At 41.9% G+C, this 17,377-nt stretch overlaps 1 protein-coding gene across 2 annotated transcripts in view; it reads right to left on the bottom strand.

Annotated features, from left to right (window-relative positions):
- Positions 1-17,377, bottom strand: part of GPC3 (glypican 3) — a 442,030-nt gene that overhangs the window by 410,908 nt on the left and 13,745 nt on the right. The gene's annotated exons all lie outside the window — the stretch shown is intronic.

The following is a 17,377-nucleotide window of genomic DNA, read 5'->3' as shown; positions in this document are numbered from 1 at the left end:
TTATTTCTGTACCTCGATAAAGATTTGCCAAATGAATAATCTTCTTGATTATTCCAAAATTAGGGAATCAGAACCTCTTCTCAGTCCTCAACCAATGTGACCCTTTGCAGTCCTCACAGTTAACCAATCCCTCCTTAAAACACTCCCCCCGCCTTGCTTTAGTGAATCTACCCAGTTCACTAAACCTATCCACACACACCCCATACACCGCCCCCAATTTATTTATTTTGGCTGCGCTGGGTCTTCACTGCTGCACACAGGATCTTTTAGCTGTGGCATGCAGACCCCTAGTTGTGGCATGCAGGTGGGATCTAGTTCCCTGACCAGGGATAGAACCCAGGCCCCCTGCATTGGGAGCGCGGAGTCCTACCCGCTGGACCACCAGGGAAGTCCCACTATGGCTATTCTTATCTATCTTTTCTTGCTTTCTCTTCGTCTGCCGATCACATAAATGTTGTTGACCCTCTTTCTCATTCTACATCTCTGCCCAAACCCAATGATCTTACCTAACCCCTGTGACTGCTGAACTCTCTAATCCTGCCTTCACCGTTCTTCTGAGCTCCAAAATCCCACATTTTCAACTACTCTGTGGGAATCTCAGATTCAGCAGACCCCAAACTGAACTCAATATATCCCATATGAACACACAAGTTACGTCTCCTGTATTCCGTACCTCAGTCAATGATTATCATCTACCAGGTTTCCCCATAAAAAAAACCCTTTTTGTAGTTTTCAGCTCTTCGCTGGTGACTCAACACACTTCTGTATCCATGGAAGTCATCAGCATATAAAAGAAAATTGAAGCCATGGGAGTAGGTGAGAGTCATTCAACAAATATTTTATTGGGTATCCACTATGTGACAAGCACTGTGGATACAGCAGTCTGTAAAGTACCTGCCCTCGTGGAGCTTATATTCTGGGAGACAACAAACTACATATGTAAGGTCAAGCAGTGATAAGTACTACAGAGAAAATAAAACTAAGTAAGGAAGGGAAAACAAACTGTGGTATACACACACAATGGAATACTACTCAGCCATAAAAAGAAATAAACTATTGATACATGCCACCACATGGATGAACCCTGAAAACATTATGCTCGGTGAAAGAAACCAAATTTTAAAAATTACATACTGTATGGTTCCATCTAGAAAGTGAAAATTAATCTATGGTGACAGAAAGCAGTTCAGCGGTTGTTGGCGGAGATGAAGCAGTCCAGCAGGTGAGAGTGAGGAAATTCGGAGGAGTGATAGATATATTCATTATTTTGATTGTGATGATTGTTTCATGGCTGTAAACATGTATCAAATTTATCAAACTGCACCCTTAAAATATGTATAGCTTATGGTATGTCAATTATACCTCAATATAGCTGCTGTTTTTTAATGTTTAAAAGTAAGGTAGATAGGGAATGTGGTGATTGCAGGGACGCTTCTATTTATGTAGGGTAATCAGGGATGGCTTCTTTCATAAGGTGACATTTGAGGAGAAATGAGGGAAGCAACGGAGAGTCCCAAGATTTTATATCCTCTACCAATACTAGCAAATATTAGGGCTCAATGCATATTTAAGTCCAATCTCCTTCTTCTTCTGTAACTCCTGTTTTACTCAAACTTTCCCTTCAATAAGCATTTGTTGAGCTCTTCTGTGGTGGCCATGAAAATGTGCATCTCAGACCTCCTACCACAGGGAGTATAACTGCCGAACGGTCCCAGCTGCTGTGCTCTAAATTCAACGCCATGTTGTGCCCAGGCCACAATCCCTAGGGGCTGCTCCCAGCCAATGGCAGCATGGCAAAGATGCCAAGTCCTGTGAGACACAGGACTTTGCTGACAGGCATTTTGGCTTGAGGACTCCCCACTGACCCTGACAAAACTTTCTTAAAACTGTACTGCAGTTTACATTCTCTCTACTCAACCTTCCTTCCTTCCCTCTCTCCTCCAAAGGGGTCAGACCTACACCACAGTCGAACGGCTCATTTCCTTCCCAAGTGTTTTCCCCAAGAAACTTCTTGCACATCTAGTGCTATGTTGGCATCTGCTTCTCAGAGGACCCAGTCTAACATATCTTCTGTGTGCCAAGCACTGTGCTACATGGTAGAGGTACAGCTTTCAACAAGAGAGACATGGTCCTTATCCCAAGGAGCACACTGTCTAGAGGGGTTAACAGAGATGAATACCTAGTGCATATAACTGGGTGCGATAAAGCGACATAGTTATCTAGGATGACAAAACATGTATATGGGATATCCCCCCAAGGGGGGACACCCGCAAAGTTCCATAAAGTCCTTGGCAAAGTAAGCTTTCATAATAAACATCAAATCTTACTGAAGTGAGGCTAGAAAGCATATTCAGACGTTTTAGACAGCTTTTCAATGACTGAGGTGTTTTGTTTTTTTTTAAAAAGGTGGGGGGAACTAGTTAGCCCTAAGTTACCAGAAAATTTACTTTTGTTACAATCTCTGATTTCCCTAGGAATTCCAGTTATCATGGCCCTAATGTATGTGTCCAAGTTTTCTTCATTGAGGAATGAAATTCATCAAGTTCAACCTCACAAGACATCACTGCTGGAGTCCCCAGTATTGACTCCAAGCTCTCTACTTCCTCCTCCTTAAGGGAGCTGCTGACAAAAGTAGTAAAGGAGAGCATGGGTAATGTGTATCACCAAACCTAACGCAGCACTGCATTTTGTAGTACTGGATGGAAAGGTGATGTTTAATGTGTCAAAATACAATTTGGGGTCTGGAGACGCAGAGTTCAGATTTATCTCCTATAAATGTCAATCTCATATACGAGCCTTAAACCGATTTTGAACAGGGTCTAATAAGCTCAAAGGCTTTATGATTATCTTCAGAAAAAGAAAAATAACAGAGCTAGTTCTAGCTCACTGTGTTCTTTCTACATGAGGTTACAAAATGTAATGCCATTCTAGAAGTAGAAACTGACTCAGTTTATTGGACCAAGTGGGGAAAGAGTCCCCTTGGGGACAAGTGGCTAATCTAGATTTAAACAAGGGTAGTTGGGACACATGTGTAGGTATGAAAAATCCTATATAGCAGGTACTTTCCAAACACCAGTTTATTTTCTTAGTAAACTGATGCCTAAATAGTGTGTGGTTTAAAATGCCTGTATTTGCAATACATTCATAAAATTAAATGTTATAGATAAAATTCTTTGTGTTGCTAAATTTCCACTGGTGATGATTTCCAGTTTTCAAGAATGGTAGGGTTTATTTGGCAGGGTGGCCGTTAGTACTGTTCTAACTCCCATAATAGGGCTCAGATCTTTTCTTTGTGAAGTGCTGTGAGTTGCCTACGTCTTAGAAGGTAACAAACTGCCACTCAATGTACCAACAGAAGCCCAGGAATGACTCTTGAAATGACCATGACGCCAGTTTGGTTTGCCTTAATATGATAATTCATGAAGTAACTTAGAGCATGCATGGGGGTACCCCCCTTCCCTGAGGTGGTCAAGTCTCATCATTGTATAAACTCCTACGACCTCAGGAATTCGGTTAGCCAAAATCTTTAAAGGACTAAAACCTCAAATGAGAACTTATGGGAAAACATGTCAGATGTCATGAGGAAAGGTACGTGTTATATCCAAATATAAGAAATGTATATATAGCAATATTTATCCTCCCACCAACTTATCACAGCCTGGTTAATCAATAAACCAGTATAACTGATCTGGGGGCTAAGAGTTAGCTATAGATTTGAGGAAATAAAACATCTATAAACTGATAAGAATTCAGGATTTCCAAACCAGGAAGGAGAGAAATAAATGCCAAAGGGAAAAACATTTTGTTTTAAGTAAATTTCATATAACTCACAGGCCAGCTTAAAATAAGCCTCAGTACATGATAGCATAAGGAACAAAGTGGGCCAGGAGAGCTAGACACACCTAAATGAAATGACAAAAATGAAATATAACCATTTTAATGCATGAACATGCCCATGAAAGAGACAAGACAGAAAGAACACACAAAACAGAAAGAAACAGAGAAAGAATTTAGAGGGGAATCCTTATCAACAAAACAAAGAATTACTCTGGGAACCAAATCCCAAGTGGGATGAATAAAAAGTAGAACCGAGGGCAAATGACTAAGGAGGCACACTGAGAACTGGTACATGCTTGTGTGAATAAAAGCAGAGAGGCCAATTCAAGAAATAAGATGTAACTTACAAAAGACATAGTAAGTAGCAAAGCATTCTTTAAGTATGTCAGGAACAAAAGAAGGTTAAGGGAAAATAGCTCCTTTATTAGATGGGAAGGAAAAGTAATCACGGACCACACTCGGCAAAGAGGTGCTCACATTTTTTTTTTTTTTGTAAAAATGGAACTCAGCTGGGAAATGGGAATAGAGACAAGCACTATAGCCTGGGATGGAGATAAGGAGAAGACTTAGCAATTGACTATTCGAATGAGTCAGAAAGGTTCAACCCTTTAGGGCTTAATAAGTTGCATTCCCAGATGCTAAAAAAAAAATAATAATAACTGAAGTCATTACAGGGCTGCTAGTTCCCATTTATTCTGGAGGGTTAAAAAGTACCTTCATACTATAATCTCCTCTCCTAGATTTTTAGTTCCTGAAGAGCAGAGAATGACTCCCATCTCCTTTGGGATGCCCCGGCGATCTCAGGCAGCCCTGTGCATGTAGTGGTGCATTAATGAGGGCTGCAGACTGAGAACACAGAAAGAACACTTTCTGTCTGATCTAAAAAGGAGGAGTGGAGACAGATGACCCTGAAAATGTTACATCTGTATGCTTTGATCTTGGAAAAATATATTAAAATACCACAAAAATCAATTTCCAAACATCTTGAAGATTCACAAATAGATGTTTCGCTTGAAGAAACTATAAAGTAATTTATTTCTAGTTATTTTGAGACAATGTCTTGCTTGCACAGTGGGCCCAGTTCTGGGTCTTACAACTGAGAAGGGATATTTGAGTTATGGAAGCCTTTCTCTGGAGGATTATTCCCATGTGTATTCAAGCTGGGCACCCTTACCAGTTGCTTTCCCTTCCAGAGGCTAAATCACAGGTGGTCCACCGAAAGCTCCCTCCTGATGTGTACTCTTGTGTAAGGGGATCTCTTAGGTCTGGCTACCTGTGGCCTTGCCTTCTTGACCTATAACACAGACTCTCTCCTTTGGGCCTAGTTCTTACTCTTTGGGGCTCCATTCAAGGACTTGACATTTTAGACTGCTTCTGGTTTCCCTTAGCCACCTCCACCAGGACTGGGACTTCGGCTCCTCTCTGCCATGCAGTCACAGGTGCACCACACTCACTTGGAGACCCCATTCCAGGCCTGAGCTCTGTCCCTAATTGGAAGAGGACAGTGAAAACTATATATGAGGCTGTTTAATTGTATCTGTTCTATTGGATTTTATTCCAAGTCAGTAAGTATTAACGGCCTGGAGGCCAGCATCATGGTAGGCAAAACACTTATGGTCCCCTCTGGTCAAGTAGCTTACAATTTAGTCCTAGCCCCACCACTTACTAGCTTGCAACCAAGGGTAGATTATTTAACCTCTACACGCCTTTTCGTCCCTATTATCAATACCACTTACCTGGCAGAGTTGTTGCAAGGACTGAGTGAGATTATGCATGTAAAGCTCTTAGCCTACTTGGTACAAGGTAAATATTCAATATACGTTAAGTAAAATTAAAATAAACAAAAAACAAATTCATGCTAAGAGACCAGACTTTCACACACAAAAATAGCTAGAGAACAGTAAAAGCTGATATATGGTTAGGTGACAAAATATGCAGTATATTTTCTGACGTGACAGAAATAGTCTATATTTTAATTGGGGTGGTAGTTACATGGGTATATAAAGTTGTCAAAACTCAGTAAATTCTTCACTCAAAATGAGTGTACTTTATTATTTATAAATTATATTTCAATAAAGTGGAATTTTCAAATATGTAATATAGACAACATTCGCTAGATAAGTAAATGCTCACCAGAGGCTCTAGGTGTCAAAGAAGACTTCCAGGAGGAGGTAGGGCTTGAGTTACACAGTAAAAGATGAGAAGGCCAATGGGTGAAATGCATATGGCACCTGTGGAATAGTGGGGCAAAATTAACCTGCCTGGAGAGAAACTAGAATCTGGGGTATAGCTAGCTTATCAGGCAAGATGGGCCAGAGTGTGAAGGGCCTTGAATGCAGACAAAAGACTATGGGCTTGACTCCATGGACAATAAAGAACCACTGTTGAGTCTCAAGCAGAGGTATAATATGATGAAGGGTGCTGTTTAGGAAGATTAGTCTTACAGCTTGAAATTGGGAAATGAGCTAAATAACCCCTCAAGGTCACTTCCAGCCCTCCGATTCTCCAATTACCTTTATTATGTTCTATATGTTGGTTATTTTACTACACTGCAATTTTAGCTAATGACTATAAATTGTCAAAAATCACATTTAAAAACACACTGAAGAACAGAAGAAGTATTAATGTAGACCTTGATCCTTATACTTTTCTAAAAGCAGATAGAACATATTCAAACAGCAACAGAAGAGACTAAATCGTCAGGGCTCAGTAACAATGAAAACTGAAATCTTTTCCATATATATACGTGTGTGTGTGTGTGTGTGTGTGTGTGTGTGTGTGTGTATGATGATTTCACACATTTTATTGCCAAGGGCTGCTTTATGAATGGCAGACTTTTTTGCTAACGAAAGTATGCTGTGCTAAAAATAATAATGTAATATTATCATTAAAGTAATATTAAACAAAGGAATGAATGATATCCAAAACTGGTTTGCTTCATGACTTACAGGGAAAATAATAGATGCCTATTAGAATTATCCAAAGGATTAAGTGCAGGTTGCTCTACAAACGAACGAAAAAATAACGTAGCAACCATTTCTAAAAGGTTTTCTTTTTAACAGAGGACAAGTCAATTTGCCATCCAGAAATATTAACTAATTTCCTTAGCATATAACAGTGACTTGCTATTAGAACGGTGCCTTTTCCCCTAATTAATCATTATCTAAATCAAATCTTACATGCTCATTAATTTCTTACTAATCAAGATAGGAATACAGATGAAAGAAATGGCTGCATTTGAAACCAGTGGGGAAAGTGAGGATTGCTGGTGGAAGAAATCGTCTTAGGGAACCCAGATGAAGGTTACCCTTCTGTTATTTAGCCTGAAAGAACATGACCTTGCAGAGGGCACACCTGGGTATCACGAGCTCAGACTTTAAAGCAAAGATCATGCCTGGGGCCGTGACAGACTCTGCCTCTGTAAAAGGCAGGCCAAAATGTTGCTACCACACTGGAGTACTGGGAGTTTAAAGCAACCCTGGAGATAAGCCTGAGAATTAAAGAACGAATTACCTTTATCTCTACTGCCAACTGTCAATTAACTGCATATCATTTCATGCCCAGTAAAGGTTGAATCCCTAGATCACTACACTCTCCCACAAAGAGGTTCTTTCTGGACCACATTCCCAAGCAGCAGTCAAACATGTGCTCTGGGAACACAAATTCACTGATTACATTCAGCCTGCCAAAGTGGTGAACAATTCATTCATACAACATTTACAGAATGCCTACTTTGTGCTAGGGTCTCTGCCCAACCCAAGGAATACAGTAATGAACAGGACACAGTCCCTGCCCTGGGGTTCACAGATTGGTCCAGGAAATGGACTCCCAAACTATCAATAACTAGAAACTTCTAGGTCACTCTGGACACCTCATTCACCTTCATCCCCTATAGCCAACTGTCACTAAATCCTACTGGTTATGCTTTTTAAATATCCCTCATCATTCATCTTCTTTCCATCCTGGCCTCATCACCTCACCTCTTTTCACTTGGAAAACTACTACAGCCTCTAAACTGGCCTTCCTGCCTCTACCCTCTCTTCCACCCAAGCCGGAGAGAGACGTTGCTAAAGTACATATCTGATCACATCGTTCTCCTTCTTAAAAACGGAGCAGGGCTTCCCTGGTGGCGCAGTGGTTGAGAGTCCGCCTGCCGATGCAGGGGACATGGGTTCGTGCCCCGGTCCGGGAAGAACCCACATGCCGCGGAGCGGCTGGGCCCGTGAGCCATGGTGCTGAGCCTGCGTGTCCGGAGCCTGTGCTCCGCAACGGGAGAGGCCACAACAGTGAGAGGCCCGCGTACCGCAATAAAAAATAAAAACGGAGCAAAGACACAGGCGTGTGAAAGTGGGTGGCATATACAGGCATTGCCAAGGAACCTGGTAAGGCTAGAGGGAAAAGTGAGCTGGTGGAAAGTAGCTGGGGCCGGATAAGGAGGAGTATGTGAGCCCCGCCACCAGAGGATTCCTAGTTATCTTTGGCTATTTTTTGTTTGTTGTCTTTTTACATTTTTTTCCAGCTTTCCTGAGGTATAATTGACTCTGAGTTATCTGTGGATTGGATTCTCACAGGAGAGAGTGTTCGCGGGGGCAGAGATGCACTCCAAAAGCTTTCTGTCCTTTGAATTCCCATAGCACTCTGCATCCTTTATAAAGACACTTCTCACACTCTCTAACTTGCATCATGGTTACATTTGCATGCCTTATCTTCACTAGATTTAAGTTCCTTCAGGGAAAGACCCTTGACTGACTTATCTTTGTATCTCAAGGGGCTCGCTGACGTTTGGGCTTGATGTCCTCCCCTTTGACTTGGAAACAATGCCAGAACTTCAAGAGAGTTCAGTTTTAAAGGAACCGGGTCAGATTAATTGATGCTAATAGAGCAACTCGTAGAAGAACAGTATTCCAGGAAAAATAAAGAATCCTCAGAGCCCAAAATGGAGTTCTCTCTCACCTCCTCTTCTCCCTTCTTCTCTTCCCTCCAGCACCCCCCCACACATTATTTAGACAGGGTAAAAACCCTAATAAAAACAAAATTGGGTTGGAGGATATGCCAGTTGGGATAAAGAATCTTTTTATTTATTTATTTTTGGCTGCATTGGGTCTTCGTTGCCGCACGCGGGCTTTCTCTAGTTGCGGCGAGAGGGGGCTACTCTTCGTTGTGGTGCGCAGGCTTCTCATGGCGGTGGCTTCTCGTGTTGCGAAGCACAGGCTCTAGGCGTGCAGGCTTCAATAGTTGTGGCACGCGGGCTCAGGAGTTGTGGCTCGCGGACTCTAGAGCGCAGGCTCAGGAGTTGTGGTGCACGGGCTTAGTTGCTCCGGGGCCTGTGGGATCTTCCCAGACCAGGGCTCGAACCCGTGTCCCCTGCATTGGCAGGTGGATTCTTAACCACTGTGCCACCAGGGAAGTTCCAGGATAAAGAATCTTTTAGAATTCTGCCAGAGGGACCAAACCAAGGCAATTTTCCTGTCTCCCCCTACTCACTCTTTCACTAGTTGTTATTCTACTCAGATAAGTAGCAGAGATCCCATCTTTTAGGAGATGTATAATTTTTATTCTTTAGATACAATGTTCAAATACGCAGACCTGAAGCATAGCTGAGAATTTCAACACCCTAGGCCCAATCTAAGTGCTAGGCCATTTCCCCTGTGTATGAAATCACATCGGGTGGGATGGGGGGAAGAACCCTTCCCTACCAAGACTAAAGTGTTATTATCTGTTCTGCTACCAAATCAGCTGTGCGACTCAACCAAATACCTTTTCAGATCTGGGCCTGACTAGATGACCCTGCAGACAATTTCAGGTCTGAGAGTCTGCTTCCAACTGTAGGTCAATCAATAGTCACTAAGCCCATTCTAGACTAGGCATTGGGAGGACACAAAAGAAGCAAAAGACCTGCCTCTGCCCTTCTAAGAAGGCTCTGTCAATAGCACTTGACAATAGCTATACATGAACATGGATATGAGGCCAAGGCAAAGACCAACAACTCAGCCTTTTCAGTGCTTCACCCCATGTAATAACCACATTCCCTTTTGTATACCCCTTTGTCTCCAGAGGCCAACTAATGTCAGACAGCTTCCTGACGGATGGCACGCAGTAGCAAAGGGAAGGACTCTGGAATCAGACCAGGTTGTGAATCCCAGCTTCACCACGTAACAGCTGTGTGATCTTAGGCAAGTTACTGAATCTCTGAGCCTCAGCTTCCTTATCTATAAAACGGGAACAATAACACCTACCTCTCAAGGCGGTTGTGAGAATTAAACTCCTATTTAATGTTTCCCAAACACATGCCTTCATTTCCTGCTTCCCTATTTTGTTCATGCTATTTCTGTCCCAGGAGTGCTCTTCCCCTAGCTTCAGCTATTAAAACCTTCTCATCCATAAGGTCTCTCTCAAGTGTCTCTTTCATAATGTTTGTCTCTCCTCCCCCAAGTACCCTCTCCACCAAATAAACCCCAGGAGCTGTCAACTCTGTGAATTTTCAGCACAGTTTGTACTTCTAATACTGCATTTTGCAATCTAGCTTTTATAGCTATTGTTATACTTTTATTACCCCTACCATTAAATTGTAAGTTTCTGTAGGCAGGAACAGTATCTTGGCCATCTTTGTATTCCCTGACATGGCATAGTACCCGGAATATAGTAGACACTCAATTAATGCTCGTTGAATGGATGAACAAATACTCAACAGTTAGACCCTGCTTCCTATAGATAGTAAGCTCCTTACGTCTTGAGGCATTCAAGCATAATTTGGGTAGCAGTGTCAGAGATACCACAAAAGGGACTCCTGCACTATGTAGCATTCTGGGCCTGGTGACCTCCAACGTTCCTTTCTCTCTGCGTTTCCATGAAGACCACACTCTAACTCACTAATCTCTTTACATGCCAAGACTGTCACTGCCACAAATGTTAGAACCGGTCCTTTTGTCATAAGCAAGTGTGACAGTATTTCTTCAGAGAATGTCTCATCTGTGACAACTATGTATTTACCATTCTGCATGCAAGTTGTACCTAAAACTCAGTATACCTGACCCTAAAAAGGCAGTATTTTGCCTCACAGATGTCTCTGGCTTCTAAAACTCCCTGTACCTGATGTTTCTGCAAACCACGAAGACTAGGTAGAAGGCTACGGTAGATTGAAAGCACACCATCACCTTGATCCTACAAGTCCTGTGAAAAGGTTTTTCAAGTGACTAATAAGCAACGATTGCCTTCTTATGGCTAAAGTGTTTAGAAAAATATTTTTTTAAGAAAAATAATCCAATAAGGCCATGAGTTAAAGACACAAAGTCCACGCTGAATAATAATACGGTAGCCTATTCAGTTTTAGAACTCTTCTTCTGATCCAGAGTGACTAGGTAAGTCATTTCACTCCCCAGGTCCTTGATTTAACCATTTAGAAAGTGGGTTAACAGCAGTTGCCACCTACATCCCTTTCAGGAAACACACTGAAATTTTATAACCAACTTTAAGCTTCCCTAGAACAAGTTCCCCTTAGAGTAGAGAACTCTGGTAAATTGGGATGATTCAAGAGGCCCAGAAAGTTCTCTTCTGTAGCGGACTGAATGGTGCCCCCCCAAAAGATTATGTCCATGTACTAACCCCTAGAACCAGTGAATGTGACCTTATTTGGAAAAAAAGGGTCTTGCAGATGTAATTAAATTAAGGATCTCAAGATGAGGTCATCCTGGATAATCCAGGTGGGCCCTAAATCCCATGACATGTCCTTATGAATGACACACAGAGGAGAGACACAGGAAGAATAGAAGGCCATGTGAAGACAGAGGCAGACATTGGAATGATGCAGCCACAGGCCAAGGAAGGCTTGGAGCCCACAGAAGCTGGAAGAGGCCAGGAAGGACTCTCCCAGAGCCCTTGGCGGGAATGCAGCCCTGCTGACACCTTGATTTTGTACTTCTGGCCTCCAGAACTGTGAGATAATCAATTCAGTTGTTTTAAGCCACCAAATTTCAGGTCATTTGTTATGGCAGCCCTAGGAAACTAGTACACCCTCTCTCTCCCACCTATAAGTACCTGCCTAGTAATGTCTAAAGGTTTCATCATGGGTGAGTTACTACTTGGTTAAGCAATTTCATCAGGTGTTGTCTTAAAGCGTAACGACCCTTGAGTAATTCCCTCATACCTCAAGGCTAAAGAGTTTACCTGGGAGCTTCCTGGAGCACAGGAAAGAGGGGGTGTGGTGGGGGAGTTAACCCAGCACACCTGGATAGGGACATGGGGCGATGTCAAAGGGAAAGATTACAAAAAGATCAAAGGGGCCAAAACCAAATTTTATCTATGCTCAGCCTTGAGAAAGTCATATTGATGAAGCCCAAATGTTACTTTAACAGCATAGTCCCATACTATAAAACGGAAGTCTTGCAGAAGCAAAAAAATAACAACATTGCCTCGGTCCTTGGTTCATATTCCAGAAAGTCTGTTAGGAGGGTGCTCAGACTAATCCAAATGCCTCATTCTCGCTGCTCAAATGTGTTTGTTTTCAACGTATGGACACCAAGGGGGGAAAGCGGGGCCGGGGATGGGGGGGGCTGTGGTGGGATGAATTGGGGGATTGGGATTGACATGTATACACTGATGAGTATAAAATAGATAACTAATGAGAACCTGCTGTTTAAAAAATAAAACAAAATTCAAAAAAAATGTCTGTTTTCTTAAGCCTGATAAATTAGGTGTATTTTGTATACATGAAAAAAAGCATTTTAAGCTATTAGCAATCAAATAATCACAGAGAGAGCTGGGCAGCAATGGAATATGCCTATCAGTCTGGGCCTCCAGCCCAACCCTGAATTTGGTAGGAGTTTCTCTTCACATTACACCTGCCCTAGTCTTCCAGCACTCCTGGAGACGCTGTTTAACCAGCTCTCAGGCAAATCTTTCTGATGTCCAATTGCCCTTACTGTTAAGATGCTTCTCCCAGCTCTAATGGCTAACCTAAATTTCAGTTTCAAGCCATTGCACCTTGTAATTACTTTCTCAGCTGCTGTAAATAATCTGTACCCTCTATTTTATCTTTCCCCTTTCCTCATGATAGGGACCTGTGGAAAAAGGAATCGGTTGCCTTGTTAGTACAACATACACACTGCACCTGAGCAAAAGGCAACCAAAAGAAAATCAAACACTCTTGATCCCTGAGTGAGAAACAACGTTATTGATCTTTTCCTTTTTCCTATCCTTCAGCTGATCTGAGCGTCTACACCGACATGCTCTAGTGCTGTGGCATTTATGCCATCTTGGGGACTAGCTGTGTAAATGCTCCAGTAATTTTATACAACTTCATCACACTGTTGTGTTAGAACTTGAGTATCTGAAGGACTGAGGAGAACAGATTTTCCACCTCCTTCTCCTCCCCCACTCTCATGTAATATGAATCAAAATCTTCACTAATTGGCCCTCCTCCTGCCTGTTACTGAAGTCTAGACTTGGTGGCAACCCCTTCTGTGGAAGAGATTTAATGAAGGAGAAAGTGCATGGGAGGGGAATTGGCAAGCAAACCACTGCAAAGCAGCTATAAGAAACTTGGAGGCACAAGGAGTTTTGGGTAAGCTGAGATTGGAAACTAAAGGATATGGTTTCAAACACACACAGACACACACACACATTGGTGAATTCACTTTGCCCTGAACCAAATGTTTCCTAAAATTGAGGAAATTTTAAGTTGCATTAATGCAACACATAAAAGAGTTTTCAATGATGCTCAGTAGTGACTTTTTTCCTCCTTGCTTTCTTTGGGAGCCAATGAAAAACAAAAATAAATTACCCAAACAGGTAATTTGGGGATTTGCCTTCCACTCCCATTTCACCGAAAAACTCAAACATTTCTAATAGTAACTTCATTCTCCTGTCAAGCTGGGGGTGATTCAGATACAGAGCTCTGCAGAGCCCAGTGTGGGCTCCAAGAGGGAGTGCCAGGAGGGCTCCAGATCAAGCTGAAAGAACCAAGCCTGGATCCAGGATCTCCCTGTGGGCTGCCAGTATTATAGTCTGACCTGCCTCCTGAAAGCCACCAGCTCTCAAGACTGCAGCAATTTCGTTTGGGAATGTCTGCCTCATTTAACTTTTACTTGTTTTCAAGAAAGAACTGAAATAAAGTAGAAATGACATGGGAACCATGGAGCCAATTCTCCAAAAACCATGCTGACCGCCTATGTATGTCTAAGGAGTGCGGGGTTCAAGGTAGCTGAGGCTACAGTCAACTAGGGCAGTGATGGAAACGGTCTGATGCAGTCACTGAGGCAGTTCAACTCAGAGACGATAACCTTCACTGAACGGGAAGATCAAATGCCCGTGACCCCAGGCTGCTGAGCTGCATTTGGGATGCAGCACTCCCACAGATTCAAGCCATCGCTCTTCCAAGGCCCTCCTCCTTCCCCTCAACAGATACGGAGACCCTCCATGCATGGTCCTCATCTGTCTCCATGTCTGCCTCCCCCACCAAGAACAGAGAGAGGGGAGTTTTTTTCTTCGAATCCCCAGCATCTCACACATACTGGGTTCTCAAAGCTGGTTTCAGAAGTAATCCCCAGAAATACTGAGCGCACCACAAGAGTAGTGATTAGGAACATGGTTCTGAAACCAGACTGAGTGGATTTAATTCATTTTGTAGCTATTTGACCTTGTACAAGTCACTAAACTTCTGTAAGCCTCGGTTTTCTCATCTGTAAAATGGGAGAAATAATAACACCCACCTGGTAGTTCTATTGTGAGGATTAAATGGGATGTTGCCCATAAAGGGCTCAGCATAGCGCCTGGCTCAATAAACGTTAATGACTATTAGCACTGCCCCCACCACAGGTGCTCAATAAAAACTTGCTGAATTGAAGTCACAGCAGTGGGAATGACTAGCAGATGTGAAGGCAGCTTGAGTTGTTTGGGTTTTTTTTTAACGTTTTTCCCCCACCTCACTCTACACCAGATGACCTCTGATTTTTTTTTCTTTTTCTTTTCTTTTTCTTTCTTTCTTTCTTTTCTGTTTCGTTTTGTTTGTTTGTTTGTTTTGTTGTTGTTGTTGTGAAGAAGGATAGAATAGGGGATAGTGAGGCTCCGCTTTTGCTGATCTTCAGTTTTTCATTCGGGGCAGAAAACCAAGCCTGGCAAAGCCGGGCAGATGATTTTCTGAGAAATATGACACGGCTATTAAAAACCCTAAATGAAAGTTGTGTAATGAGCATGAATCTGAATACATTTAAGTTTTCTCTAGATCCAGTAATTCCAGCATCATCCTTATATATATTTTTAAGTGTTTTTTTGCAAATGTGAGACCAAAACCCTAAAAGATAGCAGAATTTTTCCAAGGGTGGAGGTTGGGTTGAGGGTAGGGAGGGGTGCACAATTGTCATGAAAATTAACCCCTGAAAACGCACAGGATTTTATTACCAAATGGATGCCTGAGGAGATTACTAGATTTTTAGGGTCTTTACTATCAAGAGAGCAACCTGCATGCCTGAAATAATTAAGAAGAAGAAACTCAATTATCGAGTAAACTGAAATTTCAAACCGCCCTGCTTACCTAAATGAGAAAAGCTGCTTAGACTAAAGCGTCATTACTTCTATTTAGACAAGCCTTAGCAAAGATATACAAGGAGCTAAGGAATGGGACCCCACATTCTTCCCTAAGCCACAACAATGCCTGTTTATGTAAATAGGATTTTCAATAACAGAACAGAATCTGACAAAAATGTTTGCATTATTGTCTCTGAAAAAAATGCAAATGCAGAAGATGAAAGTCAAGGGGCTTTCACTATGATTGGGCACAGAATACCCTAAAATATTTATTTATTCTATGCGAGTCTGGGCCTGGATTCCAAGTGGATCTAAGAAACAAGCAATGACTCTAAAGGTCTGAGTAGAGTATGAAGAAGCACCAAGGTTTCTCTGACTCCATGCGAGTGAGTGCATATTTATTCAAAAACTCAGTTTAAAAAGAAATAAAAGTAGTAGTAGATATCTATTTACGTTTATTTGGCAGCCCCTTCCAAAATCTGGGCCAGAATATAAATACCCTTGCCTCCATCATCACCATCTGACAATCAGACACTCTGGCCACATGACCATAACAACCTCCAGGCACAAACTAAAAGCTCATTAAAGACTATATGAAGGCTATTTATAGAAGAGCTAAACAAAGAAGGAAAGAACTACTAGCAAAATTAATTAGACTGTTCATACTTTTGACAACTATTACTATTTGTTTGAACTCAAGTGTCCAGTTCCTTTACTGACTGGTATTGATGACTACGGAGATGCCCCGTATCCAGAGTTTTCAGCTGACCCTGTAGTTTTTTGGTTCAAGAACTCAGGTTTTGACCTACACTCTGTGTATCAGCCTTCCTGTTGCTGTTCAGGCAGCTGATAAGGGGCAGAAATCCTTCTTGCTCATTAGGCCATTAGCTGCTGTTAAGCAAAGGGCTCAGGGAGGGGGCTGTTCAGTGGCCCAGAGGAATGTGCCAAACTCCACATATAAAGCCAGCCCCAATTTGGGGTTAAGAATTTAACCTTAAAAGGCTGACAAGTCATAAATTTGCCTGAGGTTCATATATACGTGTGACTTTCACAGTTTATATTTCCTAGCCAGGACTCAAAGTCAAAACATGCCCCTGATTAATGAATGGTACTAATCGTTATTCCTGACTCGAGAACATTAGCCTTTATCCAAAATATTTTCTTAAAAAACACACAATCTCATACTTAAAACTCTCTGGCTTAGGGGAGTTCGGATAACTGGTCAGAAAAAAAAAAAGAAAAAGAAGAGGAGGCTAATGTTATCTGTTACTTGGTGCTACCATTTTGGTAGGCAAGATTGACTGAAAAGCTTCCATTTCACTGTGTCCATCAAGCAAAGTGCAAAGGAATGTCCTCCAAATCTAAACATCTGAGATAAAGCAACCATCTGTGAGTCCACATAAAAACTGAGCTGGGGCCCGGGCAGTGAGGAGGTGGGGGGATGGAGGGGCTAAAGTATCTTTAAGCACATTTTGTCTAACTTACCTTGTTAAATATTTATACATAACTGCATAACCTAACAACCTTGGCCAAGCTTGGAAGAGATAATAGATACAGGACAAACCAAAGATCCCCAAAGTGTAAACACAAAGAAAAAAATACCAAGGAGTACTCCAACTGGAATACACTCTCTAACCTGTAGTCAAATTTGAAACTAGGACACTAAAATCCTACAAATGAAACAATGTCCTGAAACGTGATAATTTCATCAGGGAAAAGCAGGCTACAATTTGGTTAGCCTACAAGGTAGGTGTCAGTTCTACCCCACAGTAGCAGTCTTTCAAAGGGGCTCCCTTATCCTTAGAAAAAGGAAAGGCATTCAGTGTAAGAAAAGAGATTTCTAAGAACAGAGATGCAATTTGCATTCATTGAGAATTATGACAAAGTGAGAGAGAATGTAAGCTACATTGCAAGGATCTGAGGTATTCAAGTCAGATATATTTAGCCTTGTCCTATCTGTACAAAAAGCCTTTTAAATACTCAGAGTTCTTAGAAAGTGGAATGTAAATGCATCAGCGCA

Source organism: Delphinapterus leucas, chromosome X (genome assembly GCF_059928025.1).
Source record: "Delphinapterus leucas isolate spDelLeu-1000000601 "Yukka" chromosome X, BTC_Dleu_Yukka2, whole genome shotgun sequence".
Classification (NCBI taxonomy): domain Eukaryota; kingdom Metazoa; phylum Chordata; class Mammalia; order Artiodactyla; family Monodontidae; genus Delphinapterus; species Delphinapterus leucas.
Note: the sequence above shows the minus strand (reverse complement) of the source record. Positions and strands in the feature narration are given on the sequence as shown.